We start from the raw sequence: 11,727 nt of genomic DNA, 5'->3' as shown, positions 1-11,727 counted from the left end.
TCGGAAGATCGCAACTTTCGTTCACGTATTAACCGAGCTAGTTCTACTGCGCTTTTCGTCAGCAATTCTTCCTGCTCCTTATTTGGCGGCGCAGGTACCCTACGGGCCACTCCCAGAAACCATCCAAGTACAAATTCTAAAACTCGATCCAAAATTATATGTAGAAATGGTACAATAGTGGAAAAGGCCGCCATTATCCAGTTGATGGCAGATGACACGGCAAATTTTCAATAATCGGTTGATCGTTCAAAGACTCGCTCTGTACAATTAAAATATGATAAAATATTAGGTAAGCAAAGAGAAAATCAATAAATTAAATACTACCAGATTGCTTAACTGCATACGTAGCTATATATAGATGTATGTAAGACAGTATGCTTTGCCTTGCATAAAGCGAAAAATTAATAATGGCACTTATCTTGCACGTTACTTCCTATCACAGGTAAACGACCGGTTTCACTCTGCTCAAGAAAAAGAAATGATAATATGAGATAATGATAATTGGGAAATTAGGACTTCATTAGTGGACAGTGATGTTAACATACCTCTTACGTACCTTATTATTTTTACTTTGTATGCCGTAAAGTCCAAGGGCCAATACGCGAATAAGTAGTTTGAAAAATATTGCAGATTGCGGTTAATTTCCAATTAGTAATTAGAGGTTTGAATTATTGGCTGATAACTAGAAATTGTCTTGTATTTGAAACATAGGAAATTACATATATACCTAAGTAGGGCAACACTGAATTGGTGAATTCGCCGCAATTTCCCGTGGAACTGTCGCCGCAGTGTTGTTTCGTATATGTTGATTGATTTTGCTACTGTTTTGTTTCTTTTGGTCAACGCATAATAAAGTAATCGCTAGGGGCTAGTGTTTTTAACTTATTTGTAATAATTTAAAAATAAATGAGTAAAATCCAAGCAAGTTGAGCGAATTGTTGTGAAATAAATTTCATTTACAGCAGGTAAGTGTAGCTTTACTCAATTTACCTGAATACATACATACATACATACATATGTATGTACATATGAGATTATGCGGAAGTGGGGGGCGGCGGAAAACTACTTACATTCAAACATACCTATGTGCATGATTGAGCTCATCCATCAGGTGCAGTTAAACAAGTTCCCTGATTGTATCCAATACATTTTTTCCATGCGAATTTCATTTAGCAGATTCCTTATGTGACAACTCTCATGCAACGCCAAGTATGCATAACTGAGCTAAAATATTCATAAAAACGCAGATCCATTTGTACAAATATATGTATGTTTACAAAGCCATACATGGTATAAACAAAATAAAGGTGTTCCATTTGTCGACACCACCTAATATAATGTAAATAGTGAGTGTCGAAGCTAACTAGAGATGTATTAATACATGTCGCACTCTAAATTAAAAAAAAAGTCACAACTTAAAATTTTTCAAAATCGATTTTTCCCCATAAAAGAGTTCATGGGCCCTATTTCTATAGTCCGCCAAAATGTCTTCTCATTATTTTTCTTTAACTGGAAAACCCCTACTAACAGGTCTCTCTATTCTGCGCTGGTAATAAAAATTTTGTAGCCGGTAAATAAAGTTCCTGTAAATTTTAAACCCTGGGTACTCTTGTAACCGATAAATTTTGTTACATGTCATAAGCTGGTAACAAAATATTGTCCCGTGAAATATTCCACAAATCTTCATAGCTGAATTGCTGAATACCAGCGTACCTAGAATCGCGGTGACAAGAACTAGTAAAATTTTGTGGTAAAAAAATTTTCCGGTTTCAAAACCTTCGGTGATGTGCAGGATAGACCTGTACACAACCCTCTCCCCGGTTTCATCCTCACGCCAAACGAAACGTGTGGGGTTTTTCAAAAAAGCACACCTGTCAACCCTGGTTATGACAGTTTTTGATTTAGGGTGCGATATATACATAGTGCATTTAGAAGGATAAAATACGTTGCATAAGAAGCAGTGAAAAATCGTTATATTAACTATCTTGCCAGTATATATTTACATATGTATATATGTATGTATGTATGTATGTATATTTACATATGTAGATATGTATGTAATTCGTTCTTACTTACATACATATATGTATATGCATGTACTTACATATGTGTGTGGTTTATTTACAAAGTGCTAGTACAGTGCAATCCGGTTATAATGGCTCCATGGGACCGCGTCAAATTCAGAAATAAAATCAGAATATAATATTTTTAAATAACAAAGAAAAAATATACAAGTATGTATAAATTTAAAATTGTATACTTATCATGGAAGGAAAATGCCCATTTTTCGTTCCGACATTTTTCTTAAAGCGAGTTCATTGTAAGTGGATTACACTGTATATACAAACATATGGTCGATTATACTGTGCGACAGCCGAACCCAACCCGGACTTTGTTAACATTTTCCGAAAGTATACCCATTCAGTAGTAAAAGACTCGATGGATTTTGAAAAGTTAGCTCGTATTTTTATTTTATGGCTACTAAAGTTTTCATGTCACGGCCTAAGTAGTTTTTAAAAAATAAACATCTGAGCGATATTAAAGGTTAACCCATACCAGGTTTTTTTGTTGATTTTTTATTTTAATTGTTTAGAGACTTTTACGTTGGTTTTAAGAAGCTTTTGCCTGAGAATACCCCTAGTAAAATTCCCCGAAGAATAATTTTCTAGAATATATCAATCCTATAACGACCTTCCAAATTTGCTTTTTGCGGGGTTTCCTGAACGGGTGGGTTAGGGTTAAAATGTTGTACGAAAATATTTCCTATGAAATTTTACTATATCGTCGCCTGGGTAAAAGATTGTCGTATGTTAATTTCGGCAGGTTGAGGGGAATCGCGATTGAAGTGTGGAATGCAATTTATCAAAAACGCGAGGATAGAATTTCTCCACAGTCTCAGAAAATTTTACTAGTTCGGCCAAGCACTAGCATATCGTCACTAGGCACGAATAAAGGCGCGCCATGGTTTTGACGGCGAAAAAGGATGCATTGGCGAAAAAAGACAGCGAATAAAGCCCCGTAAACATAGATTTATACCTAGCCAAGGACTGTCACTTCAGCACTATTCCTCAAAAACTCTTTGGTCAATGTATATACTATTACACCTGCAAACATAGTTGACCGCGAAAATTAGTTTACGCGTCTTTCTTCACCGTCTTTCTCCACCGTAAAATAGGTTTACGCATCTTTCTTCGCCGTCGGATAGGTTTAGTTAGCCGCCTTTCTTCGCTGAAGTTTTTTATGCGTCTTTTTTCGTGGTCAACTTTTGAGCTCGCGCCTATTCTACAAACCTACAATGAGTTTTTTTGCAAAGAAATAAAAAGGGTGAGAAAGTACCACAGATACCTCACAAGTCTATATCAGTATAGTTTTGGCCCAGTTGTTCAAGTTTTTCTTAAACAAATCTTGGAAAAATAGTTAAAAAAAACAGTATCAAAGATCTCATTATTATGATTAAGTTGAAAATTTTTCTTAAGATTTCTAAAGCTTAAACTGTTTTGTTACCTGAGGGGATTTTTTCCAAAAAATCCTTTAACAAACTATTTGTATTCATAAAACTCCATTTTTGGAGGTATTTTCCATTCGGTCCATTCGGTTCACAAATCTTAATATTTTTCCGAAATATTTTGGTGGATCTCGTAAAATATAATAAATTTTGTAATCCCGGCGGAAAAAATCGCAACTTTTTTGGTGATGCAGTCTAAAGCATGATAAAAACATAGCAAGGTAGAAACGTTCTCTCAATTTGTCGGCCATGATTTTTTTTTGAAGTTTGCCAACATTTTAAAATCATATTAAAGTGACAATGAAATTGTTCGAAATTGTTGTTGCTTGAGATTGAAAATGAAAATGTGTGTGTGAGTTTGTGAGTAAATTTAAAAATTAAATTGTTTGGAAACGTCAAGAATTTTAAAAGTGACTCTCAGCGGTTATAACTTACTATATTTTTATCATGGTCTAAAGTACATATGTATGTTAGTGTTTGGCCGAGCTTCTCTTCCGATTTGTGGCGTTTGTCACAAATTTGATTTCCTTTCAAATTGAAATCTGCACCATAGTGTGTCGTTTTATGCAAACAAAAAAATTTACTAGTTACGGTTTTTTGCATTTCGGATTGTATCACAAGAAAATCTCAATTTGGTTCCAAGCGATTATGAACACTCACTATGAGAATATTTTAGGAAAGTAAACTCTTTTTTTCGAGACCCTATAAAAGCTGCTAACTCGTTTCGTTGTAAAGGTATTAAAGAAGCCTAAATACTTAAATACTTCCCCCAAAAACGAATATCCCAATATCCCATCATGTCAAACCAAAAAGTTATACTGTTTCCTTAATCAATGTGGACTATGGAACTCATTACCAAAATCAATTGAATGTACAAAATTGGTTAGATGCTTTAAGACGGTAGTTAAAGACCTTTTTTTAACCGACTTCCAAAAAAGGATGAGGTTATCAGTTCGTCGGAATCTTTTTTTTTTTTTTTATGTATGTTACCGCATAACTTTGCACCACGTCAACCGATTTCAATAATTCGGAAAGGTAGTGTCTCAGAGGTGGTCCCATACTAATTTGGTTTAGATCCGATCATTGGATCATGAAATATATAGATATATATATATTTTTTTTAAGTCGGTTTTTTTTTCTAAAAATTACTAGTTGTAATTACCTATTTATATGCCCTTCTCTATCTTCTCTGGTGTCACTCTTTCTCAAATGATTTATTATCTCTTACTCCCTTTTAATAATTGGCTAAGTCCTAGAATTTAAGCTTAGTCTATGATTTAAACCCGTATTTGATAATGTAAAAATGTACAAAGAACAGACTACGCCTTACAGTACTAATAATCATAAATCAATAGTAAGAAGAGATGAAGAGAAGATGCACATTCCAGCAATAGCCGCTGTATTAAGACCGCGATACAAAAATGAAATTAGTCCGCGCGGAAATAACTAATTTTGCTGGGTCGCGATAAAAAAAAATGAAATTTGGCCGCCAAACAAATAAGAAGGCGGCCTTAATTCAAGCGGTCAAAATTCAATCCACTGCATAGCGAATTTAAACATTAATCAAATTTCGTTATACATATATATCTATGCATTTACATATGTGAGTAGTCCACTTGCAAACAGCTTTTTATAAATTTAAAAAAAAAAAAACGTCTACGACAACAAGTAATATCCAAACTGTATCTTTTTTTATTACCTGAAAATTTGGATAAATAAGAGCCTAATAACCTGACAAAATAAAATTGCAGTATACTAGTTTTTGCAAATGTTATAATTAACAAGTAAGAAAGTCTAAGTTCGGGCGGAGCCGAACATTAAATACCCGGCGCAAGTATTAAATATATGTTTTCCACCTTTCCGAAAGCTACCGCTACATGATAAGCCGGGGTGTATACATTTTAAGTAAATTAGCGTCCTTAAATTTCGAAATATTGAAATTTCAAGCACATCTGAAATTTACCGTTATATGAAAAGCGGCCTCAATTTTAGTCCGATTTCAACAATTTTCAACGGTTTGCTTTTATGTGGCAAGCACAATAACCATACCGAGCTTGGTACAAATTGCTAGAACGGTTAGCGAGATACATATATGTGATCACAAGTGGGCGGTGCTACGCCCATTTTCCAAAATTTTGTCATAAACGTATTTCTTGGTAAAGAATTGTTGCAATCATCAATTTTGAATAAATTAGCTTCAATATTTACTGATTTATCGAAGATTTTGTATTTCTCTAAATTACCGTTATATGGGATGTGGGCGTGGTTATTGTCCGATTTTAGAAATATTCGGCCAGTTGGTATGCTGTACCAGGACCAACAACTGTGCCAAGTTTGGAAGAAATTGGTGTAGCGGTTACCAAGATATACACATGTAACCATAAGTGGGCGTGGCTACGCCCATTTGCCAAAATTTTGTAATATTCTTATTTTTCGTCTAAAACTCATTGCAAACATCAAGTTTGAGTGAATTATCTTCAGTAGTTACTAAAATATCGCAGTTTTCGTTTTTCTGAAAATTACCGTTATATGGGAGGTAGGCGTGGTTATTGTCCGATTTTTAAAATTTTCAGCCATTTAGTATGCTGTACTAAGGCCAACAACTGTGCCAAGTTTGGAAGAAATTGGTGCAGCGGTTACCAAGATATACACATGTAACCATAAGTGGGCGTGGCTACGCCCATTTTCCAAAAATTTATAATATTCATATTTTCCGTCTGAAACTAATTGTAAGTATCAATTTTGAGTGAATTATCTTCAGTAGTTACTAAAATATCGCAGTTTTCGTATTTCTTAAAATTACCGTTATATGGGAGGTAGGCGTGGTTATTATCCGATTTCGCCCATTTTCAATACCATCCGTCCCACGCCCAAAAGAAGTTCACGTACCAAGTTTCGTTAAGATATCTCAATTTTTACTCGAGTTATCGTGTGCACAGACGGACGGACGGACGGACAGACAGTCACCGCTTAATCGATTTCTCTTTTCATTCTGATCATTTATGTATACATTTGTCTATATCTATCTCGATTCGTTTTGCCTGTTACAAACAACCGTTATGTGAACAAAGTTATAATACCCTTGTGCACAAGTGCGCTCGGGTATAAAAATTTAATATAGCAAGTTTTGAAACAGTAACTTTTACATACATAGCTAGCCTTTTTTTTTGGCTTTTCGCGTTCTCTCATCCATGAAGATTGGTCTGCTTCTTTTTTATGACCTCTTCCACAAGGCGCCGAAACTACCACGTTTTCTTGCAGTTTTGTAAGTTCATACGAAGAGGAGACTTTTGAAAGTGTATAAATAGGTATTATAGCGACTTTTGCAAGAGCAGATAACATTTGATGCTATTTTTTTTCAGCATATAGAAAGATTTTCCACTGTGTTGTTTGTTACTGCACATAAAATTACTTTAAATACTGGTACGTTATCCACCAAAAAATAAAAATCGAAAAATTTTACATAGCGCACTTTGCAAGTGGACTGACTACTCATGTATGCATGTATAATAATGATTTTTTATTTGCATAACTTGAGCTTTAACGGTACGCAATTAAATTGCTTCATTGAACTAATTTACCACTAGTCAACAAAATAATATGATTATGTATACCTACATATGTGTGTATGTATGTAGTTTAAAGTTTCCAAAAAAAAAAATGTGCGTGTCGTATCTAAGGGTGCGTTCACACAGAAAGCCGAGCGGCACCGAGCGAAGCAAGGCGGAAGCGAATCTGCTGATGTTCACACTGAACGAAGCTACCACAAAATTTCCCATCAATAAAAAGCGGAAAAAATATTTGCTCAATTTAATTCAAAAGATTAGTTGTAAAATTGGTTTTTATTTGAATATTTCGATATCTTGTTTGCAGAAGCGTCATGAAGCTGAAAAATTAATTAATTGAAGCTGAAAAAAATAATTATCGAAAACGGTACACGTGGTCCAAAGTCGCCTCATGTAAATGCAGCTTTAATATAACTGAAATTTTTTATTTTTTGTGTTTAACAATTACATACCTACAATGGCATGAAAATAAATATTACGTCAGTTTTCCTAGACTAAGTAATTGCGGTATGACATCGGTCTGAGACACACACATAGAAAAATCCCTTACTAACACAACTACCCTGAAGGAAAGATTGGTTCAATTTCTCCAAAATACAATCGTAGGTCAAGTAGTTTTGTATCTAGACCAAAGATAGTCTAAAAATTTAAAGCAACGTAATGAAAAATAGGTGAATTGTACTAGAAGATGTGAGATTTGATCCAAAATTGGTTACAATGTCATGCAGAAGCGGACAACGAGATCCCACAGGGTATCGATGGCTGAGTGGAAGATCGACCTATCTCGGCAGCCAGTTCGAAAACGCCCTATCTCAGAAAATGTTTCAACATCGTTCTATCTCAGAAACCCCTACTTCTCAAGAACGCCCTACTTCAGAATTTGATTGAAAAACACCCTATCTCAGCTTATTTTCAATGTATTTTCGTTTGAGATAGGGCGTTTTTGAACCGAATTCTGAGATAGGGCTTTCTTCAACAAAATTCTGAGATAGAGTGTTTTTCAATAAAATTCTGAAATAGATTGTTTTTCAATAAAATCATGAAGTAGGGCGTTCTTGAAAAGTTTTCTGAGATAGGGCGTTTTCGAACAGGCTGCCGAGATAGGTCGATCTTCCACTCAGCCATCGGTATATAGTACACAGTACATGTATATACGAACATAACCGCACTGTAGTATTTCGGAATAGACTTATGGTCTGATTATGCATACTTTTTAATCAAAATTTTCCGCGAATTTTTTATAAAAACATAGTTCGTACTACAACAAAAACATAAAAATGTATCTAAACTTCGTGCAAAACTCAGGATAATTTAATAAATCTGCCTACAAGTTGACATTGTTGTATAACTAAGTGCCAGTTTGAAGTTGGTAAAAAGTCGACTTGATTTTTGGCAGTTTCTTCTAAGCAAAAAATTGTCGACATACCTTGTGTACTCGTCTTGTTCAAGCAGCCTCGTATAGAATTCTTTGTTTAAAATCCATTCGTCACTAAGTTTTTTGACTTTATTGTCGATTAAATAGCATATGTAAAATATATGCACATAAGTATATGAATGTACATATATACATTAGGCTGGGTCAACTTTTATTTTAAGAAATCGTAGGATATTTCCTGATTCTGCAGATAATTCTAAAAGAGAGTGTAAAAGAACCATGGTCTTTCATGATATTATTTTTTTTTAACCTTTTCTTAAAACTTTTGTATATTAAATGTCTGTATTTAAGTTTCTTACATTTACTTTAAAGCTGAAAATGTGCCAAGTCCATTTATTGAAGTTGTTCAGTTCGCATGATCTGTCATTCTGCATCAAAAACTAGATTTTGAATATAGTGGACTTGACACGTTTTTACCCTTGGGTAGCGAAATATATCTGTTTTGTGAATTTTTAATACATTAACAAACATTAAAAAGAAACGGTGTTTGTATTTTAATAACGAAAACTCGATATGAAGGCGTCTAGGACTTACCGTTAATTTTTGCGATTTTTTTTTCTTCCAACAAGAAAATTAGAAAAATCGACGTTAAATCTTAGCTAATTGCACTTTATTTTAATAAAATTGAATGTACCATAAAACTGTATACTCAAAATCTTTCTAAGAAATCCATCTAAAAAGGTTTAATGCCGAATTAGAACTTAGTTTCGTAAATAATGCATTTCCATCAATTATACTTCAGAAATAAAAGATACCGAGCTTTGGCTTGATGCATTTCTGAACACAGTCTATTTAATGTCCAGGCAGGTACATTAAAAAACTTCAATAGTGTCATAATCAAAAAAAATACAAATATTGTGCTAAGTATGCAGAAATTGCCACTACTAGTTCTTCTATGTTGTGTAAAAATTTCATAGCTGCAACGACTACCACTAGAACAAAATATGTATTAATTTTTTTTTACAATTCATTTCGAAATCCCGTATAAAATCTAACTATAAGTTGGTTATTTTTTATAATTTGCTAATTTTTTTCTGCTGGGTTATTACACATGCATATTTAAAAATTGTGGCTCAAAAATTTAAAGCTTGGCTGTGAAATCATAATGAGCACGCCAAGTAGGTTTCGATAATAATATGTGCATATTTTTCGATAATAGGTGCAAATAAAAACTCAACACTGGCCTCTACACATTATTTTATTCCTTCAAAATGTATGTATAACGGTGCGATAAAGCACTCACTCACTCCTTGGGTCACAGTTCTTAATTGTGCCTACATTTCATGTTCATTAAGGTTTATTAACACCGATATACCAACTGGAAAACTAACCGAAGAGCTACAAAATGACGATTATTTGATGTACGTTCGGAGCAAGTATGATTCGGTTTCAACCAATTTAAAATTTCTTAGTTTTAAGTGATGAAATAGATTAATAATTCCCCAAACCCCCAAGAGTAGCATTTTCCCCGAAAACTTGGGAGGAGGAAAATCGAACTTCAAAAAAGCTGTTTGACACTTTTTTGAGAGCTCAACTCCGCCATTTAGTATAAAAAATCCTCAAGGAAGGACACATGATAGGAGGAAAGAGAAAAGAGAGAAAATTCCCGGGGAGTTTCTATTCAGAATCGGCCTGAATATGTGTAATAGGCGACATACACAGTGCGTCTGACTCGCGAGTCGGTTTGGATGTGTTGGTAAAAATAAATATATGATAGTTACACCGACATGATTCTGGCATGACTCTGAATGCCTCAACTGTGTATAGTCGAAAGGCGAGTCAACACGTACACAGATGACTCGTGAGTCAGACGCACCGTCTATGGCGCCTACTATAAGAGAAAAGGTTGATCTGGGGATTTTAGAAAATTCAAAATACATCCCTCTTCACTTCAATTTCGCAATTCTTTTCATACAAAAAACTAGACATACACTGAGGGAAATAATGCATAGTAAAACTGAATACTTTATATTTGATTATCGTTTAAAAATGTTCGAATTTAAAAATAATATTTTCATAAAAATTTTTTTACGCACGTATCACATCTGAGTATATATATGAGTATACATACGCACCCCAAGCATGCAGGAGCGCCGCTCTGAGAGCGGTGACAATACACACATTCATACATAGTACATGTTTGTCCGAACAAATCGCGTGCTGTGGTGTTGATGGATATTCAACATTTGAAAGCAAATTTATATGCCGGGGTATAGTTGAGTGCGCAAAGATGCATGCCACAATTTGTTGATATCCAGGAATGGTCAGAGTTCGAATTCCGCTGCAGGCAACATGTAAATTCGTAATTTTTTTTTTGTTTTTATCTTGATTATTCACTTCACGGATGCTTTTTCAGTACGAACGCGGTCATTTTAATATGCGCGTAATTGAATTGAATATTTACCAATATACAATACTTTCGTTGACGTTTATAGTAAGAACAATTACGTTTCTATTTGATTTTAATATTTTTTTCCCTCAGTGTAGGTAGCAGCCAAATAAAGTCCTTTTTAGTCTCATTTCGCGGACTGATCATTTCTGAATCGGCGAAAAGAAAGAAGGCGCTTTGAATTGTTTTACGAGTATTATGCTGCTTTTGTTAAAAAAAAATCCTGAAGAATTTAATACATAGATAATATATGCCGAACAGCTGGACTTGAACTGCAAAAATTTAGTTCCTGGATTCAGAATTTAAAGGATAGGCATTCGCATAAAATCAACATAAGTGTACAAATTGTTAGTAGGGCCCACATCGTATGAAAGAAATACATATATATATATGTACATATATGCTTCTTATTCTCGTAATACTGGAATAAAGATATAGAAAAAAGTCGTTTTCATGCTATCATACTTGCACTACTATACCATTTTTACGTAAAAATCAAACCCCAACAGAATTCTATATGTTTTGTGCTATGCGTTGGGTAGGGTGTATGTTAATTCATCCTAACAAAATCTGTGACAAATGCGGTCTCGAAAAAAGTGTTTGTTAGGGCCTTTGTGAATTCAGATAACGATATGCATTTACTAGTTAAAATTTGAATTTTTATAACTACTCACCTTCTGGCAGTTCGACAGTTTTTATAAACTCGGCCGGAAAATAGTCTAGGCGATCTCGGGCTAGTGAGAAACCAAAATTACTCTCTCAAAGTGCCAGCCCGAGAACACAAATAGTCTGTTCCAATAGCAGTCCGGTTTACAGGATTTAGTCAGAACTT

The 11,727-nt window shown here is 34.3% G+C and overlaps 1 protein-coding gene across 3 annotated transcripts in view; it reads left to right on the top strand.

The window, feature by feature from the left end:
* The first annotated feature begins 11 nt into the window (after positions 1–11).
* Positions 12–11,727, top strand: part of LOC118737118 (dihydroxyacetone phosphate acyltransferase) — a 16,914-nt gene continuing 5,198 nt past the window's right edge. The window contains exons 1-2 of one of the 3 annotated variants that reach the window (XM_036467430.1): positions 12–289; positions 443–965. The gene's annotated coding sequence lies outside the window, so the exon portion shown is untranslated. Of the gene's footprint in view, positions 290–372; positions 966–9,760; positions 9,883–11,727 lie in introns of those variants that run through there. The other 2 variants (XM_036467422.1, XM_036467438.1) reach the window with 2 other exon arrangements.

Source organism: Rhagoletis pomonella, unplaced genomic scaffold, assembly GCF_013731165.1.
Source record: "Rhagoletis pomonella isolate Grant_MI unplaced genomic scaffold, Rhpom_1.0 Rhpom_scaffold_00001, whole genome shotgun sequence".
Taxonomy (NCBI): Eukaryota; Metazoa; Arthropoda; class Insecta; order Diptera; family Tephritidae; genus Rhagoletis; species Rhagoletis pomonella.
Note: the sequence above shows the minus strand (reverse complement) of the source record. Positions and strands in the feature narration are given on the sequence as shown.